Source organism: Pelodiscus sinensis, chromosome 19, assembly GCF_052426305.1.
Source record: "Pelodiscus sinensis isolate ZL-2025 chromosome 19, ASM5242630v1, whole genome shotgun sequence".
NCBI classification, from domain to species: domain Eukaryota; kingdom Metazoa; phylum Chordata; order Testudines; family Trionychidae; genus Pelodiscus; species Pelodiscus sinensis.
In genome coordinates this window covers 31,859,211-31,875,013 of record NC_143070.1, presented here as the reverse complement: position 1 = coordinate 31,875,013, position 15,803 = coordinate 31,859,211, and the positions used below count along the sequence as shown (strand labels likewise).

At 53.7% G+C, this 15,803-nt stretch overlaps 6 non-coding genes across 6 annotated transcripts; 2 read left to right on the top strand and 4 right to left on the bottom strand.

Moving 5' to 3' along the window:
* Positions 1–1,282: 1,282 nt before the first annotated feature.
* On the bottom strand, positions 1,283–1,355 carry TRNAR-UCG (transfer RNA arginine (anticodon UCG)). Its single transcript has one exon. It is a non-coding gene; the product is annotated as a tRNA-Arg (tRNA).
* Positions 1,356–5,675: 4,320 nt separating this feature from the next.
* On the bottom strand, positions 5,676–5,748 carry TRNAK-CUU (transfer RNA lysine (anticodon CUU)). The gene has a single exon. It is a non-coding gene; the product is annotated as a tRNA-Lys (tRNA).
* A 2,686-nt stretch (positions 5,749–8,434) lies between these two features.
* On the top strand, positions 8,435–8,516 carry TRNAS-UGA (transfer RNA serine (anticodon UGA)). The gene has a single exon. It is a non-coding gene; the product is annotated as a tRNA-Ser (tRNA).
* A 1,896-nt stretch (positions 8,517–10,412) lies between these two features.
* TRNAC-GCA (transfer RNA cysteine (anticodon GCA)) lies at positions 10,413–10,484 on the bottom strand. Its single transcript has one exon. It is a non-coding gene; the product is annotated as a tRNA-Cys (tRNA).
* A 2,016-nt stretch (positions 10,485–12,500) lies between these two features.
* On the bottom strand, positions 12,501–12,605 carry TRNAR-UCU (transfer RNA arginine (anticodon UCU)). The gene is made up of 2 exons: positions 12,569–12,605; positions 12,501–12,536 (listed from the first exon to the last, which is right to left on the bottom strand). It is a non-coding gene; the product is annotated as a tRNA-Arg (tRNA).
* Positions 12,606–14,870: 2,265 nt separating this feature from the next.
* TRNAS-GCU (transfer RNA serine (anticodon GCU)) lies at positions 14,871–14,952 on the top strand. The gene has a single exon. It is a non-coding gene; the product is annotated as a tRNA-Ser (tRNA).
* The last annotated feature ends 851 nt before the right edge of the window (positions 14,953–15,803 follow it).

Genomic DNA, 15,803 nt, shown 5'->3' with positions numbered 1-15,803 from the left:
ATAATCCCAGTGCGCAGGCCTAATGTCACCTGCCACAAAATTCACACAGCAAACCATTGCAACAGCTGTGCAGAGGAGTCCTGGCTGTTCTGCTCTTAGGCTGCCTTGGAGGTGAGTTCTGCTTCAAGGTCGTCTCTCCTCCTTCCTGGTCTTCCTTTCCCTTTTCCTTCCTCTTCTCTTCTCCCCTTTTCCTTCTTCTTGCTGGTCCCCTTCTTGGACCCCAGTTTGTATAGAGAAACTCAATACTGCTTAGTTCTTCCTTAACCAATTATTTTAGTATAATTTCACTCACCAATCAGAACATACTGTAACAGAATGACCTAACCAATCAGACCCCACCACCTTAGCTGATTTACACCTAGCAAAATCAATTCTACAGCAGACAGAAACAGATCCAAACCAGACTATCACCTGGACAAACAATACTACTCGAGGGGGTGGCAAAATGGAATCTAGGAGGCCAGACTCCTTCGTGCTTCACCAGGACCATGCACGGGATGGGCAGCGCCCCAGGATCTGTATGTGCCAGGATCAGTCCCACACCCCGCCGGCCGATTCTCTTCCCCCTGCTTCCCCCTGGACATCCCTGCTCACCCCCACCCTCTGTCGGCCTGGAGGTTCTCCCCCACTTCTCCTCCTGATCTACCCCGCCAGCCCTGCTACCCACACCAGCCCTGCTTCCTCCGGTCAGTTCTCCCCCCCTCATCTTTCCCGGCCAGCCCCACTGCTCCCCCTCCCCCCCCAGCCAGCCCTGCTTCCGCCAGCAGAACCAGAGTAACCCAAGAAACCCTGCGCCACCACATCATGTACTGAAAAAGGGCTCGTTTATTTTCAGAAAGCCGACACCATCTTTGGAATTTTGTATCCATATTCTCATTCCGGATGATGAATGCACCAGGCTCTTTCCATTCCGACACATGGCAGCGCCTTAAACCTCACTGGCACTGGCAGCAGCGGGGATATTTAAAAGGCTTTTAATTTTTATTCAGGATCTGTGCACACCCTGATCAGTCCCACTCCCTGCTGGCTGATTCTCTCCCCCCCCAGGCCAGGCCAGGCCAGGCCAGGCCAGCCCAGCTTGCCGCTTCTCTCCTGGAACCACCAGCCCTGCTTTCACAAGCCAGTAACACTCCCACCCTCCCCTGCAGTATCCCCCATAGTTTAGACCTACTGAACAGGTACAGGCCTTCCAATGGGGTTATAGAAAAACCACGTTGTCACATAGGACCTTTCCAGGGCAGCAACACCAGGATCCATGAGCACAGACAAAGGAAGGTAAAAGCAACTGTGAAGGGACTCGAACCCTCAATCTTCTGATCCGAAGTCAGACGCCTTATCCATTAGGCCACACAGTCTCAACATACAAAAGACTGGACTTCTTGCAATGTGTGGGTAGAGAAAAGTCTCCCTAGTCCCGTGGTCCCCAACATTTTGGGGCTGCCGGGCACTTGGGGGCGGGGCCACTCACATACCACACGTCCAGGGGCGGGGCCGCTCATGGGCCACATGCCTGGGTGCGGGGCCAAGCATGCGCCACGTGCCCGAGGCTGGCACCGGATTGTGCCGCGACCCCAGAGACAGGGCTGGCACCGGCATGTGCCGCAACCCCAAGCAGGGGCTTTCCAGGCGCCGTGTGCCTGGAGCTGGCACCGGCATGTGACGGAACCCCGGGGTAGGGGCCACCCAGAATGCTCCACGGGCGCACATAAATGGCCCAGCGGGCGCCATGGTTTTATTATTTTCCTTGTTTGGCAGTTTAGAAATCACGTCTGAGCTGGTGAATTATTCTTATTTTGTGTAACTAAGAATTGCAGCCCAGGGATTTTTCCTGAGTGTAGGTCACTTCATGGCTCTCTACCACCTAGGCTATCTCCATACTGCATCTCTCTTCCCCAAAAACTCATGCAAATGTAGCACAGATTGGCATTTTGTCATGCTCATTTGCATAATTAATTGGGGTCCGTTTTTGCACAAGAGGCTTTTGCACAAAAAAGAGCTGTGTAGACTGGGGATCTCCCTGCCTCCTGCTTCCCCTGGCTCCAGCCTGGCCCTGGGCCTCTTTCCTGCCAGCCCCATGGGGCCAGGGGAAATGCAGGGGGCCATTTTAGACTCTGGTTGGGGGCAGCAAACTGTCCATGCAGTGACTGGGGAGGGGAGAGTGTCACACGGCTTCTACTACAGCTGGTACTTAAGTAAAAACAAAACTTAAACAAGCAGCTGGGATGGGGCAGCTGGAGGGAGCCGGGAGAGCAGAGGCAGCCTGAGCGCTGAGAGCCCCAGGTGCCCACCAAAAACATCAGCTGTTTGTCCCATGGTGCAAGGGGCAGCACTCAGGGCTCTGAACTTTGTGTAAGCTGGGGAATGGTCCTGCTATTGTGCGGAACTTTCCTGGCTTCTATACACCCCGGTGAAATGAACCAGCGAAAGGATCTGAGTCCCCGCTCCCACTTCCTTTACCCCACGGCTCCCTGATCCTGAGGGCTCCCCCTCCACTCTCCTGAGTATCAGAGTCCTCGAAACCCCAACAAGTCTGGGCCCAGGTTTCCTGGGGCTTAATCCCCGATCTTGTAGTCGCTAGGGGCAGGAGTTAGGGTGTCCCTACTCTGAGGTGCTCTCTTTACACTGCAGGCCTTCTTTGCCCAGTGATCATTTCATAAGGTTCAAAGCAAATACAATTTATTAAACATCAACTGATTAAAGAGAAAAGAATAAGAAAAAAATGAGAATGGTTAAATGAGAACACACAGCCCTGCTCTGTAGCACGGGGACATCAAAACAGCAGCCTGCAGAGTGTAAGGACAGTCCACAGTCTCTTCCTTATAGGCCCCTTAGAGGCCTTGGATGTGCTGCAGGGGGCTGCAGGCTGGACACGCTTGCTCTGGCAGTGACCACACGGCCTCAAGCTCTAAGTGGCCAGACCCCTCTCCCAGTCTCGCCTGCTGGGCCTCTTGGCTGGTGATATCTCCCTGCCCAGAGCCACTCCCCACACTTTGCTGGTTCCAGCTGCTCACCACACCCAGCTGTAGGCTGTGCTGCTTTGTCAGTCTCCAGCTCCTTGCGTTGCTTCTCTGTCCCTTTTGGCTTCTCAGCACTGTCAGTCTGCTGCTCAACACAGGGTCTGCGCACCTGGAGCTGTGAGTGTCAGGCTCAGCTGCTGCAAAAACTGCCTCTCCACACAGCTTGCACTCCTTGGGCTGTCTGTGTCTGGCTCTGTTCCTGCAGGACTGCCCCTCAGCACAGATTGCACTGCTCTCTCCTTGCTCAGAGAGACCCGGAACAATCCCAGCTCACAGGGAGGATGGGCCTGGCCTCTCACTGGCCTGTCCAAACTGTCAGTCAGGATGAGCTGGAGTGTTGGCTGCTTTCCATTGTCTCTGGGGTCTGTCAGTCTCATGGACCCTACCCCTTTTGATACTGCGAGCTGGCAAACCAAACACTCCCACAGAGTTTTAGCAAGGGGCTAACAGTCCCCTTACACAAGTCTCAGGACAATTTCTCCCCCAAGTAGGTGGCATTGCTGATGAGGGGCAGAGGAGCACAGGGGCTGTCACAGGTACTTCACATGCAGATGGACCCCTTGAGTGAAACCTGAGCTAGATCCATCCACGTCTCAGCAAAAGGAAGAAAGTTGGGTTCTTCTCATGTGTCTTCTTTGTTCCAGAGTCTCTAGGGGTGCGGCACCGAAACCTTTTGTGTTGGCCGTAATGTTTTCCTTTATTTAAAATGAAGTTTGATCAACTAACATGAGACAGTTCAAACGCTGAATCATTTAATGATTTAAATTAAACTTTTCTCCCCAGCTGCAGCCCTAGCAAAATGTCTGGGGTGTGATTATGTCATTAGTGGCAGGTGTCCATTAGTAACCAAGAGTCCATGGAAAGGTTTGGGGAGGGCAGGGGCTCAGCAAAGGGGTGGGGTCTTGCGGAAGGGACGGGATAGATCCTGGCTTGCCCTGACATTTAAAAGGTGCCCTTGGGGGCATGTGGCACCCTGAGCAGCCTCTGATGTTCCCTGTGTGAGCCCCAGAACCAGCCCTGAGTGACAGGGGCAGAGGGGGAGCAGCTCACACATGCCAAGGGGCTGGCCAGGGGCAGGACATGAGCCTGCAAGGCAGCAGTGACATCACAAGGAACTTTTTCAGCACCTCAGCTCATTGGCTGGGAGGCAGTGACCTCACAGAGGGTCCATGGCAACAGCCAGGTGGGACAGGCTGCAGGGCTGGGGCATCTCAGGGACCCCCATGGCCTGGCTGCCTGGAATCTCCTTTGTGAGGTTTCCCCTTGAGGGCAGAAGGGATTGAGGGTCCCAGCTGGGAGTGTCTCTGTGGAGATTTCCCCTTTCCCCAGGCTGCAGTGGAAGGTGCTGGGGCAGGCAGGGGAACAGGAGGGGCTGGCACTGAACTGGAGAGAGATCTGGGAGAAGCAAGAGGAAGGGCTGCAAACATCCAATGACAATGGGATTCAAACCCATGTATGCAGAGCACAATGGATTAGCAGTCCATCACCTTAACCACTCAGCCACCTCATCTGAGCTGTTGTCAGTTACCCAAAGCAAGCAATTCCAGGAACCTTTGTGCCACTCACAGGCTGGCCAGGGACACCCAGAGCAGGAAGGTTTTGGCTTTTCACAATGTTTCCTGGGCTGTTGTACAAAGCTCAGTGCTAGTAGCAAATCCAAACTCCCCCGTGCTACATCTGCCCGTCAGGCTATTACACAAGAACTGTTTTGTGCAAGAGTTCTTGTGCAAAACGTCTTGTGCAAGAGCACGTCCACACTGCCATGTGATTTTGTGCAAGAATGTCCGTGGCAGTGTGCACGCTGTCTTGTGCAAGAAAGCTCTGATGGCCATTTTAGCCATAGGGGTTTCTTGCACGAAAAAAACCCTGTTGCCCATTCATACTACCTTCTTGTGCAAGAGCTCTTGCACAAGAGGGTTTATTCCTCATGGGGAGAGGGAGAGGAATAACTCTTGCCCAAGAAGCCCTTTTCCTTCACTTTGCCATATAATTACTTGCTCAAGAATGCGCATGCTGTGTAGATGCTCCTCAAGTTTTTGCGCAAGAACGGCCATTCTTGAGCAAGAAGCCTGCAGTGTCGACATAGCCCCTGGGTGCCCAGAGAGGGGCTGTCTAGTCACAGTCTGGCTCGGCACGCGCTCTGCAATGGGAAGATGTCCACGGAGCAGGCAGATGGCAGCGGCACACGGCTCTGGTGGGCCCAGCATCCAGAGGAGCGTTTCCGATATGAGTGTTTACTGACAGTGTCCGTCTCTGGTCTGATTTCACAGTGTGGTGAGACACTGGCACCCACAGCAGCATGGATGGGGTGGCTGGCAGGGGGCCGGTAGGAGCAGCTGCAAGTGGCAAAGGGAGAGGGTGAGCTTCATTTGCATATCTAATGAGCCACCATTGTTGTGGAAGAGGATCTTGCGCCAAAAGGTGCAGGGGACAATCAGCGGGCGGAGGGTTATTTTTTCTCCCCCCTGGGCTGATGTGGCTAGAACTGAGAAGAAGAAAATCCTCTTCCCTTCTCCTCAGAAGATGGAAATTGCAGTTGGGTCTCTCTCTGGTTCTACTAAAGCTGGACCCCAGGACTAGACTTTTTCTTTCTAAAACCCTGGTGAAAACTGAGAGCCAATTGCTCATAGGCTGAGAATGTGAGTTAAGGAAGGGCACCGCCCAGCATGGGGCTTGAACCCATGACCCTGAGATTAAGAGTCTCATGCTCTACCACCTGAGCTAGCCTGGCCCCATGGCAAAGTTTCCTAATATCCCATCTCAGGGTAACAGGAGCCAAGTGTTCTCCACTGCCTGACTCAAGGCTCTTTTTTGCCCCTAATGTGGGGTTCTGGTCTGTGGAGAGGTTTGAATTCGAATCCCACTCCTGACACACCCACTTCTTTCCCCACAAGGAACGGCCCCATTTCCATCTCTGGATGGACAGGAGAAGGGCTCTGGCTTGTTCTCTGCAAAATGCTCAGCCTGTTTCATTTTCTGCAGGAACGAGTGGGATCCATGCACCCTGTTACCCAGTGAGAGATATGTGTCCCCCTTTCCACAGACACAGCAGGCCAGGGGGCTATGAGCCTCCAGAGGCCCCTTCCTACTTGGCCTCCCACAAAGCTGGGGGGAAAAGCTGCTAGACTCCAGAGGTAGCAGGATTCACTCCCATCTTCTCCTGCCCATGGCCTGGTACTGAGGGGCCAGCCCCTTTCCTGCTGCCCCAACTCTTATTCCCACAATGCACTTTGTGCAGGGGCCTTTGGTCTTTCTGCCAAGGTGTGTGGCTGGCAGCCAGGACTCAGGACACTTCCCCCAATCTCCCCTGTGACCCGCTCACACTGTCTGGCTGCCTCCAGCACCGGCTGAGCAGATGACCTGACCAACAGCTGGGAGAGCATCAGGCTCCTGATCACAACTCTCATCAGTCTATGGACCAAGCTCCATTGGGCCTCAGACACACAGCACAGGAGTAGAACTGCCTCTGGGGAACCTCAGGACAAGGAATGTAAAACCCACCGAGCACGAGGCGCTCACAGCAACCAGCCCAGTAGGTCCCACTGAGACTTGAACTCATATTGCAGGATTCAACGTCCTGAGTGCTGCTTCGTACACCATGGGACCTACATAAACAGCTTCTGCTGGGGACCTGGGATATTCAGGTCTCAGGCTGGCCTCTGCTCTCCTGGCTTCCCACCAAGGCTATGTCTACACTCGCGGCTTCTTGTGCGAGTAATATGCAAAGGAGGCTAAATGTGGAATATCTACAAGCCTCATTTGCATACCTAATGAGTCACCATTTTTTTCAGAAGAGGCTTTTGTGCAAGAAGGAGTTACATCTATTACTTTTCAGGAAGAACGGCATTGCGTAAGAGGGTTTTTCTTGCGCAAGAAGGGGCAGTGTAGACGCTCCTCCTTGCACAAGAGCCTCTTCTGAAAAAAATGGTGGCTCATTAGGTATGCAAATGAGCATCAGCGACATTCCATGCTTAGCCTCATTTGCATATTACTCGTGCAAGAAGCCGCGAGTGTAGACATAGCCCAGCAGTTTCATCTCTCAGGACTCTCTGGCTACATCTCCACGGCACATTTATTTTGGAATAAGCTATTCTTGAACAGTGATTTCAAAATAGCACGTCTACACTGCAGGGAAACTTCAGAATGAGTCCAAGTCAGGCTCCGCTAATGTAGACGAGTTATCTCGATTTAGAGCCCTGGTAGAAATAACTTAGAATGGGCCTAGGGAGGGGCCATTTTGAAATAGCGGAAGTGGAGCATCTCCACGCGCATTATTCTGAAATAGCTAATTGGGAATAGGTGTTATTCTTTGTAGAATGAGGTTTACAGAAGTTGGAATAAGCCATCTATTACTTCAGATTATTTCACATTAACGGAATTGCTGCACAGACTTTGGCATTGTTATTCTAAATGGCCATTATTCCAAAACAACTTTTCTGTGTAGACAGAACCTGTGTCCTGTCCCAGCTTTACTCTTTTCAGGACAAATTCCTCATTAGGGTCCATCACAGTCTGGGCTCAGTGAGGGTCAATCCCACCTGAGACGTGTGTTACACAAAAGCCTCGTGTTCCCTGCCTAGTGCCCAACACGGGCTGCAGGTAGCTGTTTTGTGTGGGGGTCTAGCTCAGTGGCAGAATGTTTGACTGCAGATCAAGTGGTTCTTGGTTCAAATTCAAGTACCACCTTAGGAAATCTTCCTTCAATAAACATTTATCTCTCCAGTTCTATTGCATCCTGGATTTCTGTTGTATGTGGACTCTTTAAATGAATACAAACCGTTAACGTTTTCTGGCACCAATACACATAAACCAGGCAAACCTGTTCCTCAGCTGCAACCAGCTCAAACCCGCTGTGTGTCTGGTTTGCGTTTCCAGCAAGTCAACAAGGGTGTGATGTAGATGCCCATTGGCACGTCCTTGGTCTCTATGGGCTGAGCTGTGCAGAAGAACAAGAACCACACCCAGCTGGGGAGGACGGGCTGTGGTCAACCTTCTGGAGTTCGATTTAGTGAGTCCAACTAAGACCAGAGAGCACCTGACTAGTGGCCAGAAATCTGCTCTTGCTGCCTTTGGTTTCCTGCTGTGGGGACATGGCCAAGCTCAACTGCAGGAAGCTGACTCCAGCTACATAAGGAGGGATGGTGGGAGGAGCAGACACATTGGCCAGGCACCACTGGGGGCTGCCTCCCTCACCTCCCCCGGACCTGGCAGGTGCCTGGGCCAGCTTAGCCATGGGTCCGCGCTCTGGGACAGCAAACACAGACACAAGGCAGGATTCTCTCATTCTAGGACCATTTGTTGGTTTTTCACCTGTCACAGCTACAGACTAACAGACCCCCCCCCCCCCCACCGAAGGGAACAACTATGTGGCCCTCAGACCTTTTGTTTGCTGGTGCCCAGGCACTGCTGAGCTCACAGCTGTGATGGCCAAGTGGTTAAGGCATTGGACTTGAAATCTAATAGACTTTCCCTGCAAAGGTTCAAATCCTGCTCACAGCAAGGCCTGTGTTTTGGCCACACCTCTAACCAAAGCAACAAACCCCTGAGACTCTCTCCCCACACTCCCCATCCCCTGTCAATCCCCTTCTACTTCTTTCAGTGCCACGTCCAGACTGAAGAGGACACTCTTTCTACGAGGCAGAAGGGACGTGTCCAGAGAACAGGGTTTTCCAAAATTTGGTGCCATGTAGCAGCAGATGGCAGGAGCCAAAGAGGCTTGACAGCCTGTTCCATCCCAGCGCGCCACCCTCCCAGCCTGCTGCTGCTCCAGGAGGGGGTGTCAAGCCATGTGCATCAGGGCATTGTGATGTCACGTGTGATACCAACACACAAAGCCCTGCCCCCCACCCCAGGAGCTACTGGCAGACAGGTACAGACCCTCTGTCCTCACCTTCTGCAACCAGCTGTTTCCAAGAGGGTGAGTCTGGGCAGAAGGTGAGTCCAGGATTCTGTTCCTGCCCTTGTGGACAGAGACACCTGGACAGAGAAGCAGCCCCAAAAGGCCCCTCCATAGCTCAGCTTATAGAGCAGAGGACTGGAGCAGCTGCCTCTAGGTGGCTGGTTTGACTCTACTTCTAAGGAGAGTTCTTTTCCCCTCCCCTGGATGAGGCAGAGCAGGCAAGGCGCTTTTAGGAGTGACAGACAGGTTCTCTACGGAGGACCCAACCAACAGCTCAGCCACAGAAATAAACAAAGGTCTCCTGCCAGAGCCAGGAAATGAACCAGACACCTTTAAATCTTCAGTTTAACACTGTCCCCACCAAGCTAGTTCAGCAGCTGTTGGGGAAACTTTCCCCCACAGTAGCACACAAGAGAGCAGCTGTTGCCAGTGGCCCTGTAGGGCAAGATGAGCTTGACCAAGCCTCAGACCAGCTGGACTAGCCAGCCCACATCACAATGAGTCTCTAGTGGCCCCAGCAGAGAAAAGCCCTTGGCAGCTGCAGAGACATCCCTGTAGCTGTCTGTAGTGTCTTTTCCTACTGGCTTGGGTGTTTAATGCTTGATACTAGTAATGCCAAGGTTTGGGGTTCAAGCCCCATGCTGGTGCCAAGGCAGTTTGGTTTGGTACCTTGTCTTTGTGTAGCTACCTGCTATGAACAAGAAAGGAAAAAAAAGCCCTGAGAGGTAAAACAGTAGAAAGGAAGCATGGAGCAGAGTGGCAGCTCCTCCTCCTGTAGCCCTGCCCATGCAGGAGAGAGAAGGGGCAGTTTGAGTCACCCAGCTCTGCCCCATGTGAAAATGGCAAGTGTTGCCTTAGCAGTGAGGGAGAGGTGGGAAGGAACCTGAAGTAACCTCTTGGGTCACAGCTGCTGTAACATGTGACACTGAGACAATGAGGTGAGAAAAATGACTAGACAGTGGCCATGGGAAACATCAGGCTGGTTTCCCTGAGTGGGAATCAGACCAGACCAGCAAAACTTTTGTATCCTAGCCACTAGACCACCAGAGACACCTGACACATGCCTCTTTGCTCACCCACACTAGCCTTTCGCAGGATGAGGGTGATGAGGGGCCATTCTCCCTTGCCCAAAGGGGACAAGAACAGAAACCAAAGAGAACATCAAAGCAGCCAGAGTGGGCCATGTCAGTTGCCCAACTAGCCCAGGATCCTGTCTCACAACAGCAGCCAATTTCATTGTCCCGAGGGAATCCTCAGGACAGACACTTGTTAAGTGATCCCTCCTGTCACCCATTCCCAGCTCCCGGAATACACTAACTAGGGACACCTGCCCTGTCCATCCTGGTGAAATGCCATTCATTGTGGCCACCAGGGCTTCCAAAGTTGAGTAGCTCTGCATTAAGGGTTCTTATTAATGTCAAGAACCTCAAGCAAGGTAAAGCCAGATTGCGATGGAACTGGAAAGGAAAATATTTCCACTGGAAAGAAATTTTTCAAGGGGGCACTTGGATTTGAACCAAGGACCACTTGATCTGCAGTCAAACACTCTACCACTGAGCTACGCCCCCACATAAATTGGCATCTGGAGCCAATGTTGGGAACTGGACAAGGAACAAGAGACAAGAGGCTTTTGTGTAACTCACATCCCAGGTGCCACCCTTGGGCTTGGTCTCCACACTGAGCAGGCTGGTGGCAGGGGTCTCATGCTGTCACAGCTGCAAGCCAAGTCACCCACCTGGCCCCTGAGTTCCATGTGGGCAGCAGCCAGAGTGGAACAGAGGGTCATGGGGGGGCGGGGATTTGTATATTTTAGGAAGGGTCCTGAGTCCTGGCTCCCAGCCACGCACCTTGGCAGAAAGACCAGCAGCCCCTGCACAAAGCGCATTGTGGGAATAAGAGTTGGGGCAGCAGGAAAGGGGTCAGCCCCTCAGCACCAGCGAGCCAGTGGGAGAAGATGGGAGTGAATCCTGCTACCTCTCATGCGCAAAGGCAGCACTTTTCCAATGCAGCTAATTCTGCCCCACCTGAAACCTGTCTCCAGTGCTCCTGCCACTGCCTGGCCCAGGAGGGCTGGTGTCCAGGAGCTCTCTGCCCCAACGTGGCTGGCTTTTGGGGAGAGCAAGTAGGAAGTGGGGACCGGGGCGGGGAGGGGGGGGGGCTACTGGAGCCACTTAGCCCCCTGGCTGGCTCTGCTGGTAAAAAGAAAAATTGGAAGTTCCTCCCCTCATTGGAGGATGTGGGTATCGATCCCACTACCTCTCACATGCAAAGCGAGCGCTCTACCACTTGAGCTAATTCCACTGCTACATTTATAGAGGCCTTCTTGGAAGCTCTTCCCTTCTCCACAGAGACGTCGGCCTTCTAGGTCAGTTAGTCGTGGGAAAGGAGAAGGCTCCAAAAAGGCCTCAAGGGCAGATCTCAAGGAGACTTCCTGCAGCAAAGCCATGGGGGGAGGGGGGGGGGCTCTGAGATGGCCCCTGCCCTGCAGCCTGTCCCACCTGGCCATTGTCATGGACTCTCTGTGAGGTCATCACCTCCCAACCTCCTTTAGCCAATAAGCTGAGGGGCTGCAAAAGGCCCTTGTGATGTCACTGCCACACCCACCCCTGCCCTCCAGGGCTAATGTCCTGCCCCAGGCAGCCCCTTTGCCTGGCTGAGCTGCTCCCAGGGGTGAAAGTGACACATTTCTCACAGGGCCTGTTCTATTGGGCACCACCCCTTGGGCTGGGCAGGAGGGAGGGGGAGGCTCAAGGCAGGAAGTTGGGGAGGAGTTGTGATAGGACAGTACCTGTAAGAAATTAAAATGTGGAGTGTGGGAGGCTCATGGCAGGGATTTGGGGAGTGTGTGAGAGTGGGGGGGGGGGGCTCAGGGCAGGGGTGAGGATGTGGGAGGGTAGAGAAGTCAGGGCACAGGATCTGGGATATGGGGGAGGCTTGGGGCTGGGACTGTGTGTGTGTGTCGAGGGGATCCCTCTGCTCTGTGCTCCCTGAGGCCCTTTAACACACATGGACTGACCTGGGCGCAGGCCAATGAGGGGGGTTTCAGTGAAGCTACATGTAAATGGATCCCTCTAGCAATCCCTGCCAGCCACACGCACAGGGGGAGGGACTTTAGCCAAGGAAGCAGAAGCAGCCACTCTGAGGGAGGTTTAGAAGCAAAGATGGGCTGCTGCCAGGATGGATGAGGGGATGTGACAGGGCAGGAGCATGACAAGGGGAGCAGAGAGGGCCCTGCTGCACCGAGAGACATGGCAAAGCCTGGGATTGAACCAGGGACCTTTAAATGTTTCAGCTAAGGCTCCGCACACTGAGCTGCCAACAAACCCGTCTGGCTCATTATTAACTGTCCAGGATGTTTGGCAGCCGTGTCACAGCCTGAGTGTTGCTCAGCACTAGTAGGAGACAGGGAGGGACAAAATGGTCCTTTCAGAACAACCCCCAGCCCTAACCCCAAGGACCAGCCCTTCCCTCCACCCTTACTGGGGTCTGCTGGGAACTGCCTGGATGCCAGCCCACCCCAGTGTCAGCCTAAGGATTGCCTGGTCTGTAAGAGCTTAATCCTGGAAATGAGGAAGCAGCTAAAGTGACTCTGGTGGGACTTGAACCCACAGCCTTTGAATGTCTAGCTGGACTCACGTTGACCACTACAGCTTAGAAGTCCAACACGCTTTCCATTGCACCACAGAGCCTGATGGGCTGGTGAGTTGGATATCTCCACTCTCTGCTTTGCAACATGGCAATTGCTGGGGGGGTGTGTCTCTTTTGGGAGAGGAGGTAGGAAGAGGGAGGGGGCCACTGAAATTAAAGGAGAGAGCTGTAATGTGGGCATCGATCCCACTGCCTCTCGCATGCGAAGCGAGCGCTCTACCACTTGAGCTAATTCCCCTGCCTGCAAAAGGCTTTACTGCCTCACCCACCTTGTTCCAGAGCCCACAACATCCCTGCGAGTGCTACTTGTGAGACTCACACCTGTGGGTCGGCTAGCTCGGAGGTTTAGAGGACGTGGTGCTCATATCACACTGACGCGTCTTAAGAGCAAGCCCCTTATTTCAAGCTATAACAGGCTCGCTATTCCGACGTCCCTGCATGCGGATTTATTTCGAAGTGCTGTGTAGCCAGCCCCAAATTACAAAATAAGCTATTTCAAAATACAGGCAGTCCCCGAGTTACGCAGATCCAACTTATGTCGGATCCGCAGTTACGAACGGGGCCCTTCCTCTCCCTGGTCTCCAGCAGACCAGGGAGAGGAAGCAAAGCGGCGGAACACGCGGCCAGCTGACAGCCCAGCAGATGCAGAGCAGAGCAGAGCAGATGCGTCTGGGCTGTCTGCTGGCCGCGTGTTCCGCGGTTTTGCTCTGCTCTGCTCTGCTCTGCTCCCCCTCCCCCCGGTCTGCAGACCAGGGGGACGGGGAGCCAAGCAGAGCAAAGCCGCGGAGCCCAAGGGCAGCAGGATAGCCAGAGCGCATCTGGGCTGTCCCGCTGCCCCCGTGCTCCGCGGCTTTGCTCCGGACGCCTGTGGTACAGCAGCTGGGGCGCTGCCGGTTGGTCCCGTAGCGCCGCTCTGGGCACCACTGGACCAACCCAGCAGCACCCCAGCTGCTCTGCCCCAGGTGTCCCCAAGTCAGCAGCTGCTGAAAATGACCAGTGGCTGACTACAGGAAGCCCCTGCCCCGGGCTTCCTAGAATCAGCCGCTGATCAGTTTCAGCAGCAGCTGACTTGGGGATGCCTGGGGTTCTTACGTTGAATCTGTATGTAAGTCAGAACTGGCATCCAGATTCAGCCACTGTTGAAACTGATCAGTTTCAGCAGCAGCTGAATCTGGACGCCAGTTCCGACTTACATACAGATTCAACTTAAGAACAAATCTACAGTCCCTATCTTGTACGTAACCCGGGGACTGCCTGTAGGCGCATTGATTATTTTGAACTATGGGATGCACCCCTAGTGAGTTAGAGCTGAACTCTGCCTCCAGCTCCCTGCTCCACCCACCCACTTACCTACTGACTCCCTCGCTGCCATGGGGCTGTTTGCACTGGCCTCTTCTCTCTGTAGCCAGGCTTCAGCCAGGACTGAGACTCAGGCAGGAGAATGTGACCCGGCTCCCTGCACCTGGGCCCTGCATTTCTCATCCCTTCAGAGACACTTGCTAGTGGAGGAATAAATCACAGTCACATGAGTGTAGATTATGAAACTTTGTAGCTGTTGTTGCCTTGGAAACTCCCCACAGACCTTCCCCTGGGGTCCCGGGCAGCCCACTCACATTGCACAGCTCACTTCGAGGTGAGGGTGCTGTGTAGACGTGCCCGTCCTGTTGAGGACTAGCCTGCTGAGGGGAGGCTCTGGCCACTTCATTTCCTCGTGTCTCTCAGGCTGTGTTTACACTGCAGGGCTACGTCTACACTGGCGGCTTTTTGTGCTAGAGCAACTGCTCTTGTGTAAAATCTTGCAGAGCGTCTACACTGAAGGCACATTTTTGCGCAAGTAAATTTATAGTGCAGCATCAGACAACAGGGCTTCTTGCACAGAAGTTATTGCTCTCCCCACGAGTAATAAGCCCTCTTGTGCAAGAACTCGTCCACAAGGAGGCAGTGTGGACGGGCAACAGGGGTTTCTTGCTCAAGAAAGCCAAATATCTAAAATGCCCGTCAGAGCTTTCCTGCGCAGGAAAGCGTCCACACTGCCATGGCTGCTTTTACAGAAAAGCACTTCTCTTGTGCAACAGCACATGGCAGTGTGGACACACTGTTGGGCAAGACCTTTTGCACAAAACAGGGTAGATGTAGCCAGGGGTGTTTGGGTTTGTTACCAGCACTGAGCTTTGTACAACAGCCCAGGGAACATTGTGAAAAGCCAAAACCTTCCCGCCCTGGGTGTCCTTGGCCAGTCAGCAAGTGGCAGAAAGGTTCCCTGAAGTGCTGACTTCAGGTGATTTGAAGCAAATTGTAACAGCTCAGATGAGGTGGCCGAGTGGTTAAGGCGATGGACTGCTAATCCATTGTGCTCTGCATGCATGGGTTCAAATCCCATCCTCATCGGGTGTTTGCAGCCTGTCCTCTTGCCTCTCTCAGAGGTTCAGTGCCAGCCTCTCCTGCAACCCTGCCTGCCCCACAGGGGAAATCTCCACAGAGACACTCCCAGCTCAGACCCTCAATCCCTTCTGCCCTCAAGGGGAAACCTCACAAAGGAGATTCCAGGCAGCCAGGCCATGGGGGGGGGGGGGGTCTCTGAGATGTCCCACCTGGCTGTTGCCATGGTCCCTCTATGAGGTCACTGCCTCCCAGCCAATGAGCTGAGGTTCTGCAAAAGTTTCTTGTGATGTCACTGCTGCCTGGCAGGCTCATGTCCTGCCCCTGGCCAGCCCCTTGGCATGTGTGAGCTGCTCCCCCTCTGCCCCTGTCACTCAGGGCTGGTTCTGGGGCTCACGCAGGGAACATCAGAGGCTGCTCAGGGGGCCACATTGCTAGGCCATGGGCCCTCCTGTGGGGCTGTGAGGCTGTGAGTGTTGCCGTCCCTGCTGTACAGACACGGCCATAGAGCCTCAGGAGGCTGCAGCGGTGGGAGACACTTCCCTGGTTTCGGGAGGGAGACGAGATGTCAAGTCCCATGACTTGGAGCCAGCTACAGACACCCATTTAAAGCTGATTTTCAGAGGGGTGTGATCAGCCCTTCCTGTGTATCTGGCTTCTTCAAAGGGGCTTAATCAGGAGCTAAAGTTGAAGAAGGGACAGTTAGAAGGTGAATTTCTGTCTCTGGCACTGTCCCACCTGACAAAGAATTTACATTCCTCTGCTTTCTGAGACAGTTGGCAAGGATGCTCCACAGTGGCTCTCTCTCTCTCTCCCTCTCTGCAGAAGCTGTTCAGACCCCTCACTAGCCAATGCTGGTG